Here is a 25533-nt window from a genome sequence, read left to right on the forward strand (position 1 = left end):
GCGCTTCTGGGTTTAGAAACTCTGTGTTGGCGAGCTCTGTAGTTACTCAATGTCGCCATGACATCGTCTACAAGCGTGATCGGGGATTTATATTGGTGAAGCAGTTTCTACATATCGTCATACTAAATCATCCTTGCCTTAATCGTTTTTAAATTTCAATGTGGTGACGTCAGAGTTGGGACGTCCCAAGGATCCCGTTTAGATTTTTCCATGACGTTCCATTAACCGGAAAATAGCAGACAGCTGAAGCAACTCGTTATTCTTTGAGCTGCTATCGTGCAACCAGGTGGACGACGACTCCCTTTTCTCGTACTTCGAGCATCAAGGTAAAACCTTTTTTTTTAATGATATTTGTTTAGATAGTCTCCAACACAATACTGTTTTGTTATTATTTATGTTGGTCAAGTAATTGTGCTGCTGTGATAGGAGTAGACAGAGTAGCCAACAGCAGGAGTAACATTCATTGGGGTCTGTGTTATTCTCTTTCTCACCGTTGTGTGTGAAAGTCATTGCCTGCAGTAGTCCAGAACATTGCAAAAATATAAGCATTTTGTTTCATGTAATATGGCTAAACATTCTAGTATGTGTCTGTTGGTGGTGATCGATAACTTCCTTCCTCTAAATTAATTCAACCCCCTGACCTTATGCATAGGCTGTTTTGCTCCATGAACGAAACTTATATGTGGAAGCACCTGCTTTCAATATACTTTGTATCCCACATTTACTCGTGTTTCCGTTATTTTACCTCTATGTAGCATGTCACGTTTGTGTGCAGATGCTGCTTCATCTTGTTGACAGAACATTCGTCGTAGTGCATTGTAGCCTAGCTACATTGCTAAAATATTACCTTATGTCTAGGTTTCTGATCTAAGTGCCAATACCTGGATATGATGTGATAAGCATTCATATTGAATATGAAGATCAAGAATTTAAAATAATTTCCATCCTTTCTTAACCCCATTCCATGCCTTTGCAGTCTCATACACTGAAAGTGCAAGTGAAAATGTTCAGAAAGTTGGTGTAATAATGTCATGCTGTTAATGTGACTGTGGCTGTGGTATATTGACATGATGTTGAGCTCAACATCTGCTGTACAAATATCACATGCTTAATCTCAGTGCTCTGTATGTAGGCTATAGTGATATTACTTATAATAGCATACTTTCACTAAAATGTTATACAGATCTGAGATGTAGTCTACAGAGACCCATAATGAAGTGTTATTATAAGATACTAGAACAACTCAACAACCACATGATTCCTTTCACTTAGGAATGGCACTGTGATAGCGTAGCCTAAAGAGAGGGACACTGTGGTTCATTTTAAGACGTTGCCTCCATGGCTTACGAGAGGGTAAACAGGCTTTGCCAGCATGGCGCTTGTATGGGGCAAACACCACTGCCTGTCCATTGTAGGAACAGATGCTGTAAATATAGGAATTCTCGCTGTGCTTTGTTGTCAACCATGTGTTAGTACTTCTGTTACTACTGAGAGACATATAGCCCTAATCTTACTTTCATTTTCAGGCAGTTGAATCTAAAGTTACAAAGTGGGAGTTGTTCCTCTGTGTGGGAACCCTGTGAATGAGTTATCACATAGCTGTAATTAATGGGTCATTAACCCAGAGAAAGATAATTTTAGATGAATCCCATAAGACCAATATGCAGCCAGGCCCACAGTTAAGTAACAATGATGTGTGTTGCTCTGTCTACTCAGCCTGGCTGGGTTTGTCTCCTTTATGTGAAATCACCATGAAAGCCTCTCTGCAGTGGGAGCTCAGTTGAGTTGACCCAGTAAATTCTCTCACATGAATATCAATCTACTCATCCTGTATGGCACGATGACTCATATCTATGTGACTGCAATGCATTTCAGTTTAGTCTCAATCAATTCTGGAGCATCATTTCATAGTAATTTCTTTTTTAGAAGATACACAGTATAGCCTACTCTACATACTCTCTATTCCCAGTATACAGTGCCTTCAAACTATTCATTACCACTTGATTTATTCCCCATTTTGTTGTAACAGCCTGAATTCAAAATTGAATGAATCAGTTTTTTTTTCTTACCCGTCTACACACAATACCCCATAATAACAAAGTGAAAACATGTTTTTAGAAATGTTTGCCAAATGTATTGAAAATGAAATACAGAAATATGACAATTACATAAGTATTCACCCCCCCGAGTCAATAGTTTTGAGAAGCAACTTTGGTGCCGAGTACAGCTGTGAGTCTTTTGGGGTAAGTCTCTAAGAGATTTGCACACCTGGATTGTACAATATTTGCCCATTATTCTTAAAATATTCTTCAAGTTCTGTCAAGTTGATTGTTGATCATTGCTTAACAGCAATTTTCAAGTCTTGCCATAGATTTCCAAGCCGATTTGAGTCAAAACTGTATCTAGGCCACTCAGGAACATTCAATGTTGTCCTGGTAAGCAACTCCAGTGAATATTTGCCCTTGCGTTTTAGGTTATTGTCCTGCTGAAAGGTGAATTCACCTCCCAAATTCTCTGTTGGAAAGCATACTGAACCAGGTTTTCCTCTACGATTTTGCCTGTGCTTATGGCTGGATTCCGTTTATTTTTATCCCCCAAAAACTCCATAGTCCTTGCCGATGACAAGCATACCAATAACATGTTGCAGCCACCACCATGCTTGAAAATATGAAGACTGGTACTCGGTGATGTGTGGTGTTGGATTTGCCCCAAACATAACGCTTCGTATTCAGGACAAAAATACAAATTATTTGTCAAATTTTTTTGCAGTTACTTAAGTTCCTTGTTACACACAGGATGCATGTTTTGGAATATTTTTTATTCTGTACAGGCTTCTTTCTTTTCACTCTGTCATTTAGGTTAGTATTGTGGAGTAACTACAATGTTGTTCATCCATCCTCAGTTTTCTCATATCACAACCATTAAATTGTTTTAAAATCAACATTGGCCTCATGGTGAAATCCCTGAGCAGTTTCCTTCCTCTCCGGCAACTGAGTTAGGAAGGACGCCTGTATCTTTGTAGTGACTGGGTGTATTGATAAACCATCCAAAGCCTAATTTAATAATTTCACCATGCTCAAAGGGATATTCAGTGTCTGCTTTTTGTTTTACACATTACCAACCGGTGCCCTTCTTTGCGAGACATTGAAAACCCTCCCTGGTCTTTGTGGTTGAATCTGTGCTTGAAATTCAATACTCGATTGAGGGACTTTACAGATAATTGTATGTGTGTGGAACAGAGATGGGGTAGTCATAAAAAAATTATGTTAACCACTATTATTGAACACGTAATCAGTCAATGCAACTTATTATGCGATTATTTTTTTAAAGCACATTTTTACTCCTGAACTGATTTAGGCTTGCCATAACAAAGGGGTAGAATACTAATGGACTCAAGACATTCCAGCTGTAATTAAAAACAATTCATTAAAAAAAAATCCACTTTGACATTATGTGGTGTTGTGCGTGTGTGTAGATCAGTGACACAAAATCTCAATTGAATCTATTTTAAAATCAGGCTGTAACACAACAAAATGTTGAAAAAGTCAAGGGGTGTGAATACTTTCTGAAGGCACTGTAAGTCATTTAATTCATTATTTGTTTATCTGACAAATAACTTTATTACTTTAGAATAACACCACAATATACAGTAATCACAGGAATCATAGCATTCCAAGACAAATATTTTAGACCTCTATAACTATATCATACCTGAGTTGGTTATTTTTACATTTAGATGTACATGCACATATCTTTGTTACTGTAGGCTACTGTTTTGTTGTTCAGTGCATTTTTAACAGCTGTAAACTACTTTGTCTTTGACTTCAGCTTGGATTCGCAGGCTGTAAACCCATTTTCCATCCACTCCCTCAACCACTACTAAGCTATACTGGAATGGCGCCGGAGGGGATGGCTGCCGTTTTATTGGTTCCTAACCAACCGTGATATTTTCTTAGTTTTTTTGCATTGTTTATCTTATTTTGTACATAATGTTACTTTTTTACCGTCTCTAATGACCGAAAAGAGCTTCTGGACATCAGAACAGCGATTACTCACCTTGAATTGTACGAATAATTTTTCTTTGATGAGTCGGAGGAGAAGGATTTACTCCAGACACCCGAACAGGCCCGCATCCCCGTCATTCGCAAGAGAAAGAGAGGGAGATATCGCGGAAGGACGATCGGGGTGCCTTGTGAGGATCCGGTGACGAGTGGCTAATCTGCCTTTGCCATCGGTACTATTGGCCAACGTACAATCGCTGGATAATAAAGTGGACGTACATGTATATCCTACCAACGGGACATAAAAACTGTAATATCTTATGTTTCACCGAGTCGTGGCTGAACGACGACATGAAATCATATTTTATTTGTCACATACACATGGTTAGCAGATGTTAATGCGAGTGTAGCGAAATGCTTGTGCTTCTAGTTCCGACAATGCAGTAATAATCAATGAGTAATCTAACCTGACAATTTCACAACAACTACCTTATACACACAAGTGTAAAGGGATGAAGAATATGTACATAAAAATATATGAATGAGTGAATGTACAGAACGGCATAGGCAAGATGCAGTAGATGGTATAGAGTACAGTATATACAGTGGGGAGAAGAAGTATTTGACACACTGCCGATTTTGCAGGGTTTCCTACTTACAAAGCATGTAGAGGTCTGTAATTTTTATCATAGGTACACTTCAACTGTGAGAGACGGAATCTAAAACAAAAATCCAGAAAATCACATTGTATGATTTTTAAGTAATTAATTAGCATTTTATTGCATGACATAAGTATTTGTCATGCAATAAGTACTTAGTTAGGAAGAAATTGTCTTCACACAGTTCGCAATGAGCTAGGCGGCCCAAACTGCTGCATATACCCTGACTCTGTTGCACAGAACGCAAGAGAAGTGACACAAATTCCCTAGTTAAAAGAAAGTCATGTTAGCAGGCAATATTAAGTAAATACGCAGGTTTAAAAATATATACTTGTGTATTGATTTTAAGAAAGGCGTTGATGTTTATAGTTAGGTACACATTGGTGCAACGACAGTGCTTTTTTCGCGAATGCGCTTGTTATATCACCCGTTTGGCGAAGTAGGCTGTGATTCAATGATAAAGTAACAAGCACCGCATCGATTTATATACAACGCAGAACAAGCTAGATAAACTAGTAATATCATCAACCATGTGTAGTTAACTAGTGATTATGTTAACATTGATAGTTTTTTATACCTTACCTTGGCTCCTTGCTGCACTCGCATAACAGGTAGTCAGCCTGCCACATAGTCTCCTCGTGGAGTGCAATGTAATTGGCCATGATCGGTGTCCAAAAATACCGATTATTATGAAAACTTGAAATCGGCCCTAATTAATCGTCCATTCCGATTAATTGGTCGACCTCTAATACAAACGCATTGAATAACAGAAAGTCCCCCCCCAAAATCTAAAGGATTATTATTAGTATTTAATTTTTTATTTTATTTAACCCCTTATTTTTGTCACTCACTAAACAGTCTCCATATATACTTCCTTTACTTTTTCAACTGACATGTAATGTGAAATTGTTACATAGGCGGATGCGGTGGATTGAGATGCATCCAATGCAAAAAAATATCTCTAGCTTAAACTGACATATTTTTATGGGGATTTTTTTAAATTATTATGCTAATTAGATGATGGGACGAACATCAACCTTAGGGGGTTTTACGTGCCTGTAATTTTACGGGTACACTACAGGTTACTGGTTGCAGTGAAAGTGTGGTAAACAACAAGTTACTGAATTCTGTGTATTTGTGCCAACCATCAGTGGAAGTGTTGTAACTGTTTAAGTGGTTGATGGTTATGTTGTCAAAGGTTGAGCACATATTTTAATACTGTAGGTTCTGTAATATTTTAAGAGCATGTGACAATTAAGAGCTGCACTGTTAAGAAGTTACTGTGCATTTCACTTTGCCTGGAAGTTGCTGTGAATTTTGCATGCAATTTTAATCACATTTGAGTCGCTTCATGTAACAGAAAAGTTGCTTGAGATGATGTCACTTGCAACTACACATCATTGACCTCTGGAAAAAAAAACAAAAAACAAAAAACGCTGCAGTAAGGCCGTTTTGAATAGTAAAAAACATGCCCCCTTAGCTCATCTGACATAGTAAGATTGCCGGCCTTTAACCAATGGGGAGGAAGCGTTGCATCCACTCACTTTAATTATCAGTGATTACCTCAAGAAAAGGATATTAGAATAGAGCCTAAAAAATATATATTAAAAAATAGAGCCTAGTTGAGTGCAGAGGGTCTTTTGCCGGACACGTTCTGTCTCTTGTAAATGTTGGCACTATCTGACAGACATACAACGCATAAAAGAACATGCCTTGTGATTTAAGGAATGTGCGCCCAAAGTGGACTCAAGATCGACTCAAGACTAAAGCATTTCTCTTATACTTGCTTTTTTTGGTTCAATTAGAATGCTCCGAATTCCTGGCCCCCACATATCGGCCAAGGAAGACAGGAATCTACTGGTGCTAGTCCAGGATTCAGCAGGTCTGTTCTCTGCACAGGGGCACATGGGAACCTATGACCTATAACCTCCTGCCTCTGCTGAACGCGACATCTCTCAGCTACACTGCATGGCTGTGCATGTCCACAAGCACTCTTTGTGAAGACATGACAGGCTTCACTCGTGCAGTGGAAAAAAGTTAACGTTCATCTATCTAGCATACCAAAAACAGCAGGTGCAAATTCTGGTTATCCTATAGGGTAACCCATTTTTTTAAATGAATTTGCAAGGCCAAAGGTATCTCTTGATGGAGATGTAGCAGACATATATACAGTGACATCATTGTGAGTGGCGCAAAATATTTTAGCGTCACCAACCGTTGCTGTTACTTCAGGGGCCATTCCTTGACAACATATCTGACGGAAACCCCGTGGTGCTAGTAGCTTGGCCTTTTCTGGTGAGCAGGTTTAAAACGTCTTGGAGTGAGCCTTTGTTGTTTGACTCATGCTCTGTGCTGTAAAAACATCAAAGAAGGATGATGTTGAAATTGTGTAGGCAGGGCAGATAGTAGTTGTGGGGTGTATATTGATGGGGGTAGTTAAAGCTTTAGGTCTACGTTTGTGTCTTATTCCTCTGATCAGTTTGTGTAGGAGTCGGTTTGTGCCAGTTTTGGGAGACGCTGGTTGTCTCATAACCACAGTCCCCATGTATATAGGCCGGTGGGTTTAGGGTCATGAAATATTGTGCCGATGAAGGGCGGGTTGGTGATGGGTGGGTTGAATAAAGAGTAAACAATACATAAAAGAAAATGCATAAATGTTTATCTACAGGCTATATTCTTTCATTATTTGTAGGCTATCTGGCGTTAGTGTGTAAGCTTTAGGGCCTAAATTTGCGCGTGTCAAATAGCCTACACAACAATTGCCAAACACTTTTGGAATGGACACACAAAGTTAACCTAGATCCAGTGAGGCAAAAGGGACAATGTCGGATTTAATTCAATAAGAGAAAAGCTGTGAAACAGAGAGTTGAAAAAGAGAAGGGAGGTCCAGAAAAGTAATGTTTGTGAAAGATTTGACGTAACGCTTATTATTATTTTATTTTTTTACCTAATTGATAGTTACGAAACACAACCCCGCCAAGTCGCGCTGCTTCTTAACATCTGCCCGCTTAACCCGAAAGCCATCCGCACTAATGTGTCAGAGGAAACCCTGTTCAACCTACGACTGATGTCAGCTTGCAGGCACCCGGCCTGCCACAAGGAGTCGCTAGAGCGCGATGAGCCAAGGAAGGCTCCCCAGTCAAACCCTCCCCTAACCCGGACGATGCTGGGCCAATTGTGCTCCTCCCTATGGGACGACTGGTCACTGCCGGCTGTGACATAGCCTGGGATTGAACCCCAGGCTATGTCACAGTGCGAGTGAACAAACGGCTAACCCACGCACCACTACTGGCAGATTCTGTGAAGCATTCCTCTAAACTTTCTCACTTCTCAATCCTTTTCAAGCCATTGATCAAAGAGCCACACATAATGTACCCTCATCCTCTCTTGGGTAGGAAGCCCGACTGTCCATAATATGAATCTCAAATATCCTAACTGAAACCTAACTCAATCATTCTTGGTTTTAAGAGAACATCATCTCTCCTGACATGCTAATGGGTTGTGTGATAGCACTGCGTTATAGGAAGGTTCTGAACACCACATAACTCTTTCAGCGGATGCTTCATCATTAGCATTCCAGTACGTGATCCAGTTATAGCCGTCTGACTCTTCTACGTATGTGGTGTGTATCTTTAGCATGGACATACAGACACTCAATATTGGGATAGAAATAACCTAGCCTCCTTAAGATAAAGGGCTGAGGACCGAGTATCCTAATCTTCCTGGAGAATCAAATTAAAATCAAATGAAATTTTATTTTTCACATACTTCGTAAACAACAAGTGTAGACTAAAAGTGAAATGCTTAATTACGGGCCCTTCCCAACAATGCAGAGAGAAGAAAATAAAGCACAAGGAATGAATAAACAATGAGTAACGATAGCCTGGCTATATACACAGGGTACCAGTGCGGAGTCGATGTGCAGGGGTACGAGTTAATTGAGGTAGATGTGCGGTGCATTCGGAAAGTATTCAGACCCTCTTGACTTTTCCACATTTTGTTACATTGTAGCTAAAATGGATTACATTATTATTTTACCTCATCAATCTACACACAATACCCATAATGACAAAGCGAAACGGGTTTATAGAAATGTTTGCAAATGTATTAAAAAATTTAAAAAACAAATACCTTATTTACAAAAGTATTCAGACCCTTTACAATGAGACTCGAAATTGAACTCAGGTGCGTCCTGTTTCCATTGATCATCCTTGAGATGTTTCTACAACTTGAGTGGAGTCCACCTGTGGTAAATTCAATTGATTAGACATGATTTGGAAAGGCACACGCCTGTCTGTATAAGGTCCCACAGTTGACAGTGCATGTCAGAGTAAAAACCAAGCCATGAGGTCGAAGGAATTGTCCCTAGAGCTCAGAGACAGGATTGTGTCGAGGCACAGATCTTTAGCAGTCTTATGGCTTGGGGGTAGAAGCTGTTCAGGCTCCTGATGGTTCCGGACTTGGTGCATCGGTACCGGTTGCCGTACGGTAGCAGAGAATACCGAGAATACAGTACCAGTCCAAAATTTGGACACACCTACTCATTCCAGGGTTTTTCTTATTTAAAAAAAAAATAAAAATTCTACATTGTAGAATAATAGTGAAGACATCAACATTATGAAATAACACATATGGAATCATGTAGTAACCCAAAAAGTGTTAAATAAATTTAATATTTGACATTCTTCAAAGTAGCCACCGTTTGCCTTGATGACAGCTTTGCACACTCTTGGCATTCTCTCAACCAGCTTCATGAGGTAGTCACCTGGAATGCATTTCAATTAACAGGTGTGCCTTGTTAAAAGTTAATTTGTGGAATTTCTTTCCTTAATGCATTTGAGCCAATTAGTTGTGTTGTGAGAAGGGAGGGGTGTAATACAGAAGATAGCCCAATTTGGTAAAAGACCAAGTCCATATTAAGGAAAGAACAGCTCAAATAAGCAAAGAGTAACGACAGTCCATCATTACTTTAAGACATGAAGGTCAGTCAATCCAGAAAATGTCAAGAACTTTGAAAGTTCAGTCGCAAAAACCATCAAGCGCTATGAGGAAACTGGCTCTCATGAGGACCGTCACAGGAAAGGAAGACCCAGTTATCTGCTGCAGAGGATAAGTTCGTTAGAGTTACCAGCCTCAGAAATTGCAGCCCAAATAAATGCTTCACAGAGTTCAAGTAACAGACACATCTCACCATCAACTGTTCATATGAGACTGTGTGAATCAGGCCTTCATGGTCGAATTGCTGCAAAGAAACCACTACTAATGGACACCAATAAGTAGAAGAGACTTGTTTGGGCCAAGAAACGCAAGCAATGGACATTGGACTGTTGAAAAATCTGTCCTTGGCCTAATGAGTCCAAATTTGAGATTTTTGGTTCCAACTGCCGTGTCTTTGAGAGACGCAGAGTAGGTGAACGGACGATCTTCGCATGTGTGGTTCCCACCGTGAAGCAAGGAGGAGTGATGGTGTGGGGTGCTTTACTGGTGACACTGTCTGTAATTTATTCAAGACACAATTAACCAGCATGGTTACCACAACATTCTGCAGCGATACGCCATCCCATCTGGTTTGCGCTTAGTGGGACTCTCATTTGTTTTTCAACAGGACAATGACCCAACGCACCTCTAGACTGTGTAAGGGCTATTTGACCAAGAAGGAGAGTGATGGAGTGCTGCGTCAGATGACCTGGCCTCCACAATCACCCGACCTCAATCCAATTGATATGGTTTGGGATGAGTTGGATCGCAGAGTGAAGGAAAAGCAGCCAACAAGTGCTCAGCATATGTGGGAACTCAACAAGACTGTTGGAAAAGCATTCCAGATGTAGTTGGTTGAGAGAATGCCAAGAGTGTGCAAAGCTGTTATCAAGGCAAATGGTAGCTACTTTGAAGAATCTCAAATATAACATATATTTTGATTTGTTTAACACTTTTTTGGTTACTACATGATTCCATATCTGTTATTTCATAGTTTTGACGTCTTCACTATTATTCTACAATGTAGAAAACAGTAAAAATAAAGAAAAACCCTTGAATCCAGAGCGACTTCCAATTTGTAAGTCACTCTGGATAAGAGCGTCTGCTAAATGACTTAAATGTAAATGAATGAGTAGGTGTGTTCAAAGTTTTGACTGGCACTGTATATATCAATACTTTGGGAGCAATGCCATTCTGAAGAGATTTATTCTACCTGTAAGAAGATTTTTCTATTTAGTTAGATCCGTTTTCATTTTGTTGAGTAACAGGATAAAGTTATCTTCATACATTTGTTTAGTTGTTTTCACTTATTAAACATCCTAAGTATTTGATATTTTTTGTCATGAATTAACATTTTTCCTATTGCCATTATTTCTTATTTTTTTCCCCACGTAAATTTTATATCCTGAGATTTTAGAATATTCTGAAAAATATTTTTAGCAAGCTGGTGTCGTTTTACATGTTGGATAAATCCTCAAATGGAGACTTAATTACGGGTTGTTACCATGGCAACAGCTTCCAGTTCCTTGTTGCGAGCGAGATGGGGCTTAGAGCTGAGGAAAACTGACTCATGCTTTTATACGAGGGAATGAAGATGATCATATTGAATCTAGAACCGGTTATATAAGCCCCGGGGACAAAACGCAGCTTATTTCAACTAAGGACGGAAACTAAGGCAAATCTGTATGCATGGATGTGACAATTCAACAAAATATATGAATACAAATTAGGCAATGTGGAGAGGAATTGAAACTCTGAGGGCGCCTCAGTAGTCTCCATTCACAAAACAAGCTTGTGTGTGTGTGTGTGTGTGTGCGCGTGCATGCTGCAGGGTTGTATTCACTAGGAACCTAACGGAAGATATTACAGTTAACTAAAATGTACACTTAATTCAGTATAAACTAATGTATAGAATTGATTATACAATAGACAAAATTCACAAACGAGTCATGTCTTCAGTAGCGGTGCGTGGGTAAAATGACCAAGGAAGCTAAGCCAGAAAAGAAAGCCATATTACAACCTATGTGTTGTGATAATTGCGTTGTTTGCTCGAGAACCTGTTCGTTCATATGCCTTGACACCGTGATGTACAGGCCTTAAGACAATAAGACATAGTGACATAATAAATTCAACCACACATTTGTTTCATTACAGAACCAAAGAGCAACATCTGTCTGGTGAAGTCCACAAAACATATTGCACATAACAAACAGTTACATGACCTACAGCATGGTCAAGAAAGGTAATGTTTCTGACATTTTCGGTCTACTGAACAACTATTTATTTAGAACCATGGAGAGTTACTGCAAGTCGCAAAGAAAACTATTCCAGTATCCACTATTCCAGCACCATTTCAACATGATCAACAGTCATCGAATTACTCATGCTATGTCTAATACAGTGACAATTAAAAGATACCAAAAACGATTCAGTCCAATCAACGTAAGCTAAATATGATGTGGCTGTCCATGGTACTGATTTCTGTGTGTGGTGTGTGTGTGTGTGTGTGTGTGTGCATGCAAGTAGAAAAAATATGTTGACTCACCCTAAACACCAATGCCATCCTCCTCTTTCATCTTACCAAAACAGTCTATGACTCTGTCATACAATACACACTTTTAGTTTTTGTCGTCATAGGCTACCTGGCTAAAATACTTGCGCCCATGAAAGGACGTTAGGCTGGTGAGCATCACCAGGCCAGCTAGTTAACATTAGCATACCACATCTAGCTACATGTTGAACTTCTATCTTTCTCAGGCCAGGGGCATGATGTATTCATTTATGGTTGGATTAGAATCGCCGTTATAATCTTTGGCTAGTACAGAGAATTAAGTAAAACCACAAGTCCAAATCCCTATCACCTCCAATGTCTAATTTAGGAAAGGGACGATTTTTAGCTAGCTAGCTAGCCAACGGAGGACAACGACACAACGAGATGTAACAATACCATTTATTTTTCTGTCAATGACATTTGGCTTCTAATGTGATTGGTCTGAAGCCAAATCCAAACTGGCTTCCCTTTATACTTTTTTTTTGGGGCACCAGGACCATTCACAGCTGAGCTCACTCAGTTTAGCTCAACGCTGATTGGCTATTATTTTATCCGTTTTTATCAAGGCAGGCCAAATGCTCGCTAGCTTCCCTTGCATTCAATGCTACAGGCGGCAACAATGTCATACTCTTTTTTTTGACCAGACAGCATCAGATAGATACGCTACATATACTGAGACAGAGGGGCGCTGTTTCGTTCGCTCGGATGCATGATCCGGTGAGATACTGTACATTCAGCCTTTTGCAAATTGAAGGAAATTTATGAAATACATAGAGACAAAAGATACATCATTTTGTATGTTTGTTTGTCTTGCCTTTTTTGTCATTTTGCTACTCTGACAGAATCGTCTCTTTCTGCTCATGAGTGAATCATTCTTATTCAGCATGGTGAGGGAGAGGGAAGCTGCCACTGCTGTTGTTCCTCTCTAATACGCAACCTTACTTTGTGTCTTGTACTTACCATGTTCAAATTTCATACCCAGCCATTTTGAGTCTTGAGACCTCTTAAGACATATAAATGAAGACGTCTCGAGACATGTTTAAGACCTCTCCAGTGAGACCTACAGCCCCTTACAATGTTGATACGTCCCTCTTTAAAACCTACAGTGTATCATAAACAAATGGTTAAAAGAATGGTAGAAGAAGGATATTACAGGGGTAATAGGGTTCTACATTGAAACATAAGGGCGATCTGAGAAAAGTAGAGATTTGATATCCCATAGCCACCAGAGTAGTACTATGCAGGTATTTTTTCCCCCAGCCATCTCAAAGCCTAGATATATATTTGATGTTGACAGTTTGTCTCTACAGCTCAATCTTGGAGCGACTAGCTTGGTTGTTATAGGGGAAAGTCGCAGAGCTAGAAGTCCGATAACGTTCATGCATGACCACCGCTAGTCCGTTATGGAAGGCCATTTGTTTGCAGCCTATTTGTATGCAGGCTGGTGTATAGTGGATAGTACAGCGTCCCAGTCCTAATCGCCTCGCAGTCTACTGAACCTGCACTCAACCACGTTCTGAAAAGCTGAAAAGGGCCAGAGAACTCAAAGGGGAGTGTGGTTGTGGTTTGTTTCAAGTAACCTTTCAAATCCAAAATGGTAAAAATAAATAAAAAAAGATCAGGTTGAAGCGCATCTTGCAATGAGGGTTCTCTTTACCGGTGATTATTTATGGGTGACTATGCAAAAAACGTTTGTTGTGACCATAGAACTAGAATTTATATTTCTAGGGTTGTGACAATGAAGATAGTTTCCCCCCCATCTTGCACCTCAAACCATTGGCCGAGTTGATTGCAGTGAACACGAGTCTTGGTTGAACTAACACTAAGGATGTTCTGTCGATTGTAGCCTCACAGGAGGTATGGACCAGGTAGTGTAGTGGAAAAGCCGAAGTGCGCGCTAAATGAGAGGAAGTGTTGCACAATAGGAAGTGTTGTGTGTCTGTAGCCGCTGTGCCTCCCAGTGCGACGTTGCCCTCAAGAAAACCCGTCTGCAAGAGAATCACGAAGGCCTGCACTTGTGACTAACTAGCCACCGTTGCTGTCCAACAAATTCTCAAACTCTGGTAACATTGTATTCATGTGGCCTCGAGGGTCAAAAGTGTTCGGTAAATCTATGGATCAGTGCGACGCGTGGTCGATAAACAAGGTCCTAGAGGTTGGAAATGTGTGTTGTGGCCACGTGAATTGCTGGACCTGCTTACATGATGATTGGACTAGAGATAAACTGAGAGGAATAACTAGCATTGAATATTGTTCAGGTGAAGTTTTGTCGTCAAAAGGTTTTGATTTTGAAGGAACAAGGAAATTAGATGATGGACTTTATTGTATCTGTTTTGAGACTCAATGAACCTGTGTTTTCAGGACCCGATCTCCGCTGGAGGACTGTGAACTTGGCCACCTGCCAGGCTGGGCCTCCTTCCTCCTGACTGACACCTTCAGAGCTTCTTCTGCAGGTTAGTATCACCACAAAGTTGCCCGTAGACGCTGATCTCGGGTCAGTTTAGCATTTTCAACATAATGGTTAATAGGAGGGGAAAGCTGATTCTACTGTAGTTCTGTGCCTAGGGGAAACTTCACCCCGGAGCTATCAACACCTACCGCTGTCATGTCCTGACTCATCTAACCTGAGGTTTCAACTGCGAGACCACAGCAAAACATGCTATCTGCTACAAGGCCTTTCTATCTGATTCTTTATACCTCTCTGATTCTTTATACCTCAAGTGTAAAATAACTTAGTGGAACTTCAGCTCTAAGACAAGCATTGTCTTTTGAACTTTGGTCACTCTTAAGCATTGTTTTTCTCTTCATTTTACGTTCCTTCAGGTTCCTGTTTGGATTATTTGGAGCTAGATGAATGCTTGTGTTGCACTTTTTCCCCATCAGGGTCACGATGTGTACGCTGTTTGTGTAATGCTGGTACGGAAATGAAGTGCATTGTGGGCCGTGGAATGGGTCTGAGTAATGCGAGTGCTTCAACTTCCTGCTCTATTCTCCAAGGCAGGGTGGCGGTGCTACTTATCTAACTAGGGTCGTCACAGGGTCACCGGCAATTGTCTGACCTCATAGAAGTGAAGCTGACAGCCAAGTGTTTGAACGTGTTCTCGACCACAAACAAGAGCTTAGTCCAGGGGGCTTAGGTCTCAATGTTTTTCTGTCTGATTAATAGATACAGTTTGGCCGGGTTTCTGTCTGAACATTTGTGATTTAAACTGTTTATTTTTGTTATGCTAGTCTAGTCGATGTGAAATGACTAACTTGCTGTGCTCTAGTAGTGCTCAGTTGGTGACGTCGCCCGCTCTGAGACAAAGTAGTTGTTGCAGCTTTTGTAGTTGTCGCGGCTTTTGTGGAGTGACAGGTAACAATGCTTTAGTGGGTGACAGTTGTCAATGTGTTCAAAGCGTCCCTGGTTCAAGCTCAGGTTGGCAAGGAGAGGGACGGAAGCAACACTTTCACTTGGTTCCTGAACCGTTACACATTCAGTATTTTATATTCAAGGTAAACTGTTCTGATTTGGAGGCTTATGCGTGTGTCTGTTGTGTCCGAATCTGGCTGTATCCAGATGGAGGATTTCACTGTTGTTTCCTTGTTTCCTCACCTACACAACAAGCTCTAGCCACATTTAAGCCTAGAATCTTTCACAGCTACACAACTAGCCCTAACCATATCTAAGCCTAGAATCTTCCACATCTCAGAGACACTGGTACAGTCAGCATTAGAAATGGGTGTCTATGACTGAGTGACAACATCACTCCTGTCTTTATTAATTCCTGCATGTGGCATTTTCCCACACCCTTTTTATATTTTCCCTCTAGTCTCCTTGGAGACCGTTACGATGGCTCAGTGGTGGAGCTGTCATTCTTGGGCCTAATCAGAGGTGTCATAGGATGCTGTGACGTTACCTGCCCACCTCACCCACTCACCACAGCTTCCTACCTGTCTGTCTGATAAAGCTGCAGACAATCCAAGGCAAGCAGTCTAGGACTTAATAGGCAAATGTAATTTAATATGTTCTGTGTGGTGGGTCATTCTATGACGCCCTTAACCACCAAGAAAAACACTTAAACGTGTCAGAAAATGACACATAGTTTTGTTTTAATTGAAGTGTTTTATTGTTAATTAAACATATCTAAGACATTTTATATTGCAAACCATTTTTTAAAAACAAGATAGAACACGGTCAGTACCATGAAATTGGCTTGAGTCATGGTTTAGTGACATATTTTGAGACGTGGTTTAGTGAAATATTTTGAGTAAAAAAAAAAAAAAATCATAAAGAAATGAAAGAAAATATAAACAAATATTTATAGGACTGTCTTTCAATTCCATGTCACTGGTATTACCACACAATTTTCGACGTGCAACATCAAAATACTTCCAGGAACGCTTGCGAAAGACCAAACAGACGAGGACCGGGTTTGGGGTTTGAGAAGTCAATGAGAGAAGTGAAAAGTTCTTCCTTAGTTGTTATATTTGTCGAAATCGAAAGGCACAGTCTAGATTCGAGCCAATGTCTTAAGTAGTATTACTCCAACCTCGTGAAAGTCTCAAACTGACGTTTTCATTTTCTTCCAAAACAACTTCATATCAAAGGAGTGCCTTTGATTTGATGGCCTGCACATGCGCAGTTCGGCGTGAGATGACATTAGACCCGATGACGTATTTCTGCACATGAGCTTAGCTAGTCAACCTTCGCCATGACACCGCCTACAAATGTGATAAGGGATTTCTATTGGGGAAGCAGTTTTCATCTATCTTCAGTGATGGAAAAAGTACTCAATTGTCATACTTGAGTAAAAGTAAAGATACCTTTTTAATAGAAAATGACTCAAGTAAAAGTGAAAGTCAACCAGTAAAATTCTACTTGAGTAAAAGTCTCAAGGTATATGGCACAAAGCATTTGTGTTTAGTGAGTCCGCCAGATCAGAGGCAGTAGGGATGAGCAGGGATGTTTCTCTAGATAAGTGCATGAATTAGACCATTTGCCTGTCCTGCTAAGCATTCAAAATGTAACAAGTACTTTCGGGTGGCAGGGAAAATGTATCTAGTAAAAAGTACATTATTTTCTTTAGAAATGTGGTGAAGTAAAAGTTGTCAAATATAAAAAGTGAAGTACAGATACCCCAACAAACTACTTAAGTAGTACTTTAAAGTATTTTTTACTTAAGTACTTTACACCACTGCCAATCTTCATGCTGTCTTTGGACAAGTCTTGTGTTTGTAACGCAAGATGGGAAGAGCAGAGATCACATTTCTTTTTTGAGATTGCAAAATGTGACCTTTTCATTCAAGACAGGATAAATATATTGTTTCAGGTGATAAGTAACTAAACAAAACATGTTTTATTCACGTTTTTCTCTAACTTTATAGCAAGTCAATCTAGCTTGCACTACAGAGCAGCTAGCTAGCTAAAAGCAAGGCTAGGTTGAAGATACAACTAGCTAGCTACCTCCACCTAATAATTATCATCGAAAACAAACTTCATTACCATCACAATACATTTAAACAGGAGGCAACAGTCATATAATATTATTGGCTTAACAGCCAATGTGTATTTGGAATGGGTATATATAGGAATGGGTAATTGGGGAGTTGTTAAATATCCCATAAAGCCATCACCGAAAACTGCATATTTTCATATTTTTCTGTGGTTTGGTAACTTCCTGTTCTTTGACAGCCTCTGGCTGGGCTGAAGAAGACACAACGTTTGGACAATTGTGAAGTATGCGGTGTCCGTCTCACAATGGAGCCTTCAAGGGGGCGCGTTGTGATTCCAGTCCATTGTGGATGTCCCCATTTGAAATGCATGACATTCGGCGCAACGTTATGCCTTAATCAGACCGATTTAATACATTTTGCAGTCAAACTTTTTTTATTATGTAGTCCAACATTTTTTGTGGATATGTGTCCAATAAAAGTTCAACATTCACCTTTTGCTACTATTTCTGTCAAGTCTACACATACAATTTGATGCATACAATGGATAAATCCAACGTATGCACCACACAGAACACACTGCAACTGCCTCTGCAACTCAATGCTGCAAGGTAAACGCAGCATTCCAATGGAAATTAATGTGCTTCTGGTATACCAAAAGGCAATGATGCTGTCGGTCTGATCAAGGCGTAAGAGGTGATGTGACATAGCCTGAGGTAAAGCTTTTTATACAAAAAAATACAACTAGGCAATAGTGCCACCAGGTGGTGATGTAGAATATAAGGTATAACCTACATTTAAAGATCTTGAGATATGATGGGTTGTGCATTTTGAATAGTTTGTACAAATAGGTTCATGACTATGTTTAACATGGTTTCTCACTGTCTAGTATTGTAGCTTTGCTTACTGGCTCCATGGTTTAGGTCTATTTTACTTGCTCAGTGTAGTTTAGCAGTCTCTGTCGATTACGGCTCTTTGGCCTTGGAATCTTTTGGAAGCAGTGTTGACAACACTACAACATGGCAAATATTTATTCAAAGCAGACTTGTGGATTGTCTTGATGAAGGAGATTATATATATTTTTTATTTGATGAGAACAGTACCTGAAGGCATTTTCCATGGGGAAAAATATAAATTACTTTTTTCCCCCTGCAAACATATGGCCCCACATCTCCATGCATAGGTAATGGAAGATGATATCTGTCTGTGGTGGGTCACATGCAGAGTGGTTTGATGTGTCAGCCAAAGACACTATTTTCTCCACTGACTTGCTCTATTATTTATAGGGATGCACCGATATCACATTTTTGGCGATACCGATATCCAATATTTGCCTTTCCAAAAACCCCGATACCGATAACCGATATTTAAAACTTTTAAGCATTCTAGTACAGTTAAATAGTTGAAACACACACACACACCCTGGCCAAAAATGTATTTTGTTGGCATTTACGTATGACCCCATTTCACTTACTTGCTGTGCTGTTTCATTGTTCATTTGTTCAGTCGTTTCATTCTCAACCAGGATTTCATCACGCATGTCAAGCAGTGAAGTTTCAGCTCTGTCTGTCCGTGGCCTCTTCTGTCGTGGGTCCTCTTCCTCGGTGCGCACTGTCACTGTGTCCGTTTCCAACTTGTCCAGCTGTGTCTGTAACATTTCACGTAAACCCTGTTTCTTGTCTGCATCGAAGTATCTTGGATTTTGTCTTTGAGTTGTCTCACTGAAATGTTCTTACTCTTTCAAATGACTGCTCGACTTGAACTTGTTTAGTTATTTGAAGTGTGCGCTTAGTTTTTTCTGCTTTTGTTCTAAGTAGTCGCTGAACGTCTGGGGGTGATGCACTTTCAAATGAGTAATTAGGTTTGTGGTATTGAACGATTTCACTTTCTCCCCTCTGGAAATAATAGCAGCAGCGCTGTATTTTTCGTGGTGTCATTACGTCATCTACCTACGTTATATAGGTATGCACGTCAGCTTTGACATCGGTTTTGCACATCGGCGTTAAACTATACATAGAGCCGATGTTGATATTTTTAGCTAATATCGGCCGATTCCGATATGCTTACCGATATTTCGTGCATCCCTAATTATTTATGTTTCTGAAGGGTTGACATGCTTTTTACCTCTGCAACCTCCGTTCCCCTGAGCATCACACCAGCTTCTCTCTCTTTGTCTGTCTGTCTGTGTCTCTCTGTCTGTGTCTCTCTGTCTGTGTCTCTCTGTGTTACGAGAATTTTGTTCTCAATGTTCATAAACTGAACTTCAATTAACATATTCTGTCTGTTACTAAGAATTTAATTTGTAAGGTTCTAATTAAAATGAAACAGACAGAGGCCAGTCTACCATAGTCAGCATGTTTATTTACCGAAGCTCTCCCCATCCTTACATGTACATTGGTTTATATACCTCTCATTTCGTCATAACTGTCCCTCCTCCTCTAAGACAATGACAATATAGTTCACAAGTCTTCTCCTTCTCATACATTGTCTGCCACCTGTTATACAATCTACTACAAGCCCAAGGTCTCTCCCCTCCCTGGGTGGGGACAGAATGTCCTGAAAGGAGCACAGTAGTACATCTTGTCTGTCGATAGCTCCTCTTATCATTTGTTTCACACTTGCACCCTGCTTACATACTAAAAAGGAACAAAAAGTCCTTGTTCTAATTCTGACTAAAACTACACACATCAGATTTAGATTTATGAATTCTAATAAATTTCATACAGTGACTGGGTAGAATTCTGTTAGTTATAGTTCTACGTTAAATGTATACATCATTTAGTCATTATTCATAAAAATTATATAAATCTCTCTCTCTCTCTGCCAAAGCAAGTGACGTAGATAATAAACAATACAAATTAACAGTAAACATTACACTCACAGAAGTTCTAAAAGGATAAAGACATTTCAAATGTTATATTATGTACATATACAGTGTTGCAACGATGTGAAAGTACAAAATGGAAAATAAATAAACATAAGCATGGGTTGTGTTTACAGTGGTGTTTGTTCTTCACTGGTTGCCCTTTTCTTGTGGCAACAGGTCACAAATCTTGCTGCTGTGATGGCACACTGTGGTATTTCACCCAGTAAATATGGGAGTTTATCAAAATTGGGTTTGTTTTCAAATTCTTTGTGGATCTGTGTAATCTGAGGGAAATATGTGTCTCTAATATTGTCATACATTTGACTGGAGGTTAGGAAGTGCAGCTCACTGTCCACCTCATTTTGTGGGCAGTGTGCACATAGCCTGTCTTCTCTTGAGAGCCAGGTCTGTCTACGGTGGCCTTTCTCAATAGCAAGGCTATGCTCACTGAGTCTGTACATATTCAAAGCTTTCCTTAAGTTTGGGTCAGTCACAGTGATCAGGTATTTTGCCACTGTGTACTCTCTGTTTAGGGCCAAGTAGCATTCTAGTTTGCTCCGTTTTTTTGTTAATTACTTGACACATTGGAAATAATTATCTTTTTGTTTTCTCATAATTTGGTTGGGTCTAATTGTGTGTTGCTCTGTGGGGTCTGTTTGTGTTTGTGAACTGAGCCCCAGGACCAGCTTGCTTAGGGGACTCTTCTCCAGGACTCTTCTCCAGGTTCATCTCTCTGTAGGTGATGGCTTTGTTATGGAAGGTTTGGAAATCGCTTCCTTTCAGGTGGTTGTAGAATTTAATCGCTCTTTTCTGGATTTGGATAATTAGCGGCTATCGGCCTAACTCTGCTCTGCATGCCTTATTTGGTGTTTTACATTGTACACTGAGGATATTTTTGCAGATTTCTGCATGCAGAGTCTCAATTTAGTGTTTGTCCCATTTTGTGAATTCTTGGTTGGTGAGTGGACCCCAGACCTCACAACCATAACGGGCAATGGGTTCTATAACTGATTCAAGTATTTTTTGCCAGATCCTAATTGGTATGTCGAATTTTATTATTTTGATGGCATAGACGGCCCTTCTTGCCTTGCCTCTCAGCTCGTTCTCCGCTTTGTGGAAGTTACCTGTGGTGCTGATGTTTAGGCCGAGGTATGTATAGTTTTTTGTTTGCTCTAGGGCAACGGTGTCTAGATGAAATTTGTATTTGTGGTCCTGTCTTACTGAGATTTACTGTCAGGGCCCAGGTCTGGCAGAATCTGTGCAGAAGATCTAGGTGCTGCTGTAGGCCCTCCTTAGTTAGGGACAGAAGCACCAGATCATCAGCAAACAGTAGACATTTGACTTCAGATTCTAGTAGGATGCGGCCTTGTGCTGCAGACTGTTCTAGTGCCCTCACCAATTTGTTGATATATATGTTGAAGATGGTGGGGCTTAAGCTGGTTCCATGTCTCACCCCACAGTGAGATCATGGGGTGATCAGTCCTTGGGGTGATCAGTCCTTGGTTCCAAATATTGGGGAAGATGCTAAAGCTAATGATGATGTTAAAGAGTTTAAGTATAGCCAATTGGAATTTGTTGTCTGTATAATTCATCATTTCATTGAGGATACCATCAACACCACATGCCTTTTTGGGTTGGAGGGTTTGTATTTTGTCCTGTAGTTCATTCAATGTAATTGAAGAATCCAGTGTCTTCTGGTAGTCTTTAATAGTTGATTCTAAGATTTGTATTTGATCATGTATATGTTTTTACTCTTTGTTCTTTGTTATAGGGCCAAAACGACTGGAGTAGTGGTTTCACCATACATCTCCATTTTGGATAGATAACTCTTCGTGTTGTTGTTTGTTTAGTGTCTTCCAATTTTCCCAGAAGTGGTTAGAGTCTTTGGATTCATCAATTACATTGAGCTGATTTCTGAAGTGCTGGTCCTTCTTTTTCCGTAGTGTATTTCTGTGTTGTTTTAGTGATTCACCATAGTGAAGACGTAGACTCAGGTTTTCTGTGTCTCTCTGTGTTTTTGTTTGGACAAGTTTCTCAATTTCTTTCTTAGTTTTTTTTGCATTCTTCATCAAACCATTTGTCATTGTTGTTAATTTTCTTCGGTTTTCTGTTCGATTTTTTTTTTATTTGATAGGGAAGCTGAGAGGTCAAATGTGGTGTTTAGATTTTCTACTGCCAAGTTTACACCTTCACTATTACAGTGGAACGTTTTGTCCAGGAAGTTGTCTAAAAGGGATTGAATTTGTTGTTGCCTAATAGTTTTTTGGTAGGTTACAACACTACTTTCCTTCCATCTATAGCATTTCTTAATATTATTCAGTTCCTTTGGCATTGATGCCTCATGATTTGAGTATTGCTCTGTTCAAGTAGACTGTGATTTTGCTGTGATCTGATAGGGGTGTCAGTGGGCTGACTGTGAACGCTCTAAGAGACTGGGTTGAGGTCAGTGATAAAGTAGTCTACAGTACTACTGCCAATAGATGAACTATCCCCTCGAAGCCTACCATTGACTATGTACAGACCCAGCGTGGGACAGAGCTGCAGGTGGTGTGACCAGTTTTGGTTGGTTATGTTGTCATAGTTGTGCCTAGGGGGGCATATGGGGGAGGGAGTGCTGTCACCTCCAGGCAGGTGTTTGTCCCCCTGTGTGCTGAGGGTGTCAGGTTCTTGTCCGGTTCTGGCATTTAGGTCACCACAGACTAGTACATGTCGCTGGGCCTGGAAATGATTGATTTCCCCCTCCAGGATAGAGAAGCTGTCTTCATTAAAGTATTGGGATTTTAGTGGGGGGATATAGGTAGCACACAGGAGGACATTTTTTTTCTGTTAAGATAATTTCCTTTTGAATTTCTAGCCACATGTAAAATGTTCCTGTTTTGATTAATTTAATAGAATGAGTTAGGTCTGCTCCATACCAAATTAGCATACCTCTTGAGTCCCTTCCCTGTTTCACACCTGGTAGTTTGGTGGATGGGACTACCAGATCTCTGTAACCTAGAGGGCAACCCTTGGGTCTGTCTCCTCTATACCACCCACCTGGTAGTGTGGTGGATGGGACTACCAGCTCTCTGTAACCTAGAGGGCAACCCTTGGGTCTGTCTCCTCTATACCACCCACCTGGTAGTGTGGTGGATGGGACTACCAGCTCTCTGTAACCTAGAGGGCAACCCTTGGGTCCGTCTCCTCTATACCACCCACCTGGTAGTGTGGTGGATGGGACTACCAGCTCTCTGTAACCTAGAGGGCAACCCTTGGGTCCGTCTCCTCTATACCACCCACCTGGTAGTGTGGTGGATGGGACTACCAGCTCTCTGTAACCTAGAGGGCAACCCTTGGGTCCGTCTCCTCTATACCACCCACCTGGTAGTGTGGTGGATGGGACTACCAGCTCTCTGTAACCTAGAGGGTAAACCTTGGGTCCGTCTCCTCTGTACCATGTTTCTTGAAGGATGACAATGTCTGTATTTCCAATTTCTTTGGTGAAGTCCAGGTTTCTGCTCTTTAGTCCAAAGGCAGATGACCGCTCTCTCTCTCTCGGTCTCTGTGTCTTGGTGTCTTTCTGTCTTGGTGTCTTTCTGTCTCGGTGTCTTTCTGTCTCTGTGTGTGTCGTTGTCTCTGTGTCTCGGTGTCTTTCTCTCTCTCTCTCTGCATATCAAATTTTATTTGTCACATACACATAGTTAGCAGATGTTAATGCGAGTGTAGCGAAATGCTTGTGCTTCTAGTTCTGACAATGCAGTAATAACCAACGAGTAATCTAACCTAACAATTCCACAACTACTACCTTATACACACAAGTGTAAAGGGATAAAGAATATGTACATAAAGATATATGAATAATTGATGGTACAGAACGGCATAGGCAAGATGCAGTAGATGGTATCGAGTACAGTATATACATATGAGATGAGTAATGTAGGGTATGTAAACACTGTCCCGTCGATGTGGATAGGGGGGTGCTCCCTCTGCTGTTTCCTGAAGTCCACAATCATCTCCTTTGTTTTGTTGACGTTGAGTGTGAGGTCTCTGCATCTCTTCTCTGTCTCCTCTGTGTCTCTCTGTCTGTGTCTGTCTCTCTGTCTCTGTGTCTGTCTCTCTCTGTCAATTCAATTTCAATTCAAGGGGCTTTATTGGCATGGGAAACATGTGTTAACATTGCCAAAGCAAGTGAGGTAGATAATATACAAAAGTGAAATAAACAATAAAAATTAACAGTAAACATTACACATACAGAAGTTTCAAAACAATAAAGACATTACAAATGTCATATTATATATATATACAGTGTTGTAACAATGTACAAATGGTTAAAGTACACAAGGGAAAATAAATAAGCATAAATATGGGTTGTATTTACAATGGTGTTTGTTCTTCACTGGTTGCCCTTTTCTTGTGGCAACAGGTCACAAATCTTGCTGCTGTGATGGCACACTGTGGAATTTCACCTAGTAGATATGGGAGTTTATCAAAATTGGATTTGTTTTCGAATTCTTTGTGGATCTGTGTAATCTGAGGGAAATATGTCTCTCTAATATGGTCATACATTGGGCAGGAGGTTAGGAAGTGCAGCTCAGTTTCCACCTCTTTTTGTGGGCAGTGAGCACATAGCCTGTCTTCTCTTGAGAGCCATGTCTGCCTACGGCGGCCTTTCTCAATAGCAAGGCTATGCTCACTGAGTCTGTACATAGTCAAAGCTTTCCTTAAGTTTAGGTCAGTCACAGCGGTCAGGTATTCTGCCACTGTGTACTCTCTGTTTAGGGCCAAATAGCATTCTAGTTTGCTCAGTTTTTTTGTTAATTCTTTCCAATGTGTCAAGTAATTATCTTTTTGTTTTCTCATGATTTGGTTGGGTCTAATTGTGCTTTTGACCTGGGGCTCTGTGGGGTGTGTTTGTGAACAGAGCCCTAGGACCAGCTTGCTTAGGGGACTTTTCTCCAGGTTCATCTCTCTGTAGGTTATGGCTTTGTTATGGAAGGTTTGGGAATCGCTTGCTTTTAGGTGGTTGTAGAATTTAACGTCTCTTTTCTGGATTTTGATAATTAGTGG

At 40.3% G+C, this 25533-nt stretch overlaps 1 protein-coding gene across 1 annotated transcript in view; it reads left to right on the forward strand.

Moving 5' to 3' along the window:
• LOC139583809 (CYFIP-related Rac1 interactor B) overlaps positions 1-25533 on the forward strand; it is a 56044-nt gene continuing 30511 nt past the window's right edge. Inside the window, exons 1-2 of the mRNA XM_071415318.1 lie at positions 1-326; positions 14550-14641. The gene's annotated coding sequence lies outside the window, so the exon portion shown is untranslated. The remainder of the gene's footprint in view (positions 327-14549; positions 14642-25533) is intronic.

The sequence above is a fragment of the Salvelinus alpinus genome, chromosome 8 (assembly GCF_045679555.1).
Source record: "Salvelinus alpinus chromosome 8, SLU_Salpinus.1, whole genome shotgun sequence".
Taxonomy (NCBI): domain Eukaryota; kingdom Metazoa; phylum Chordata; class Actinopteri; order Salmoniformes; family Salmonidae; genus Salvelinus; species Salvelinus alpinus.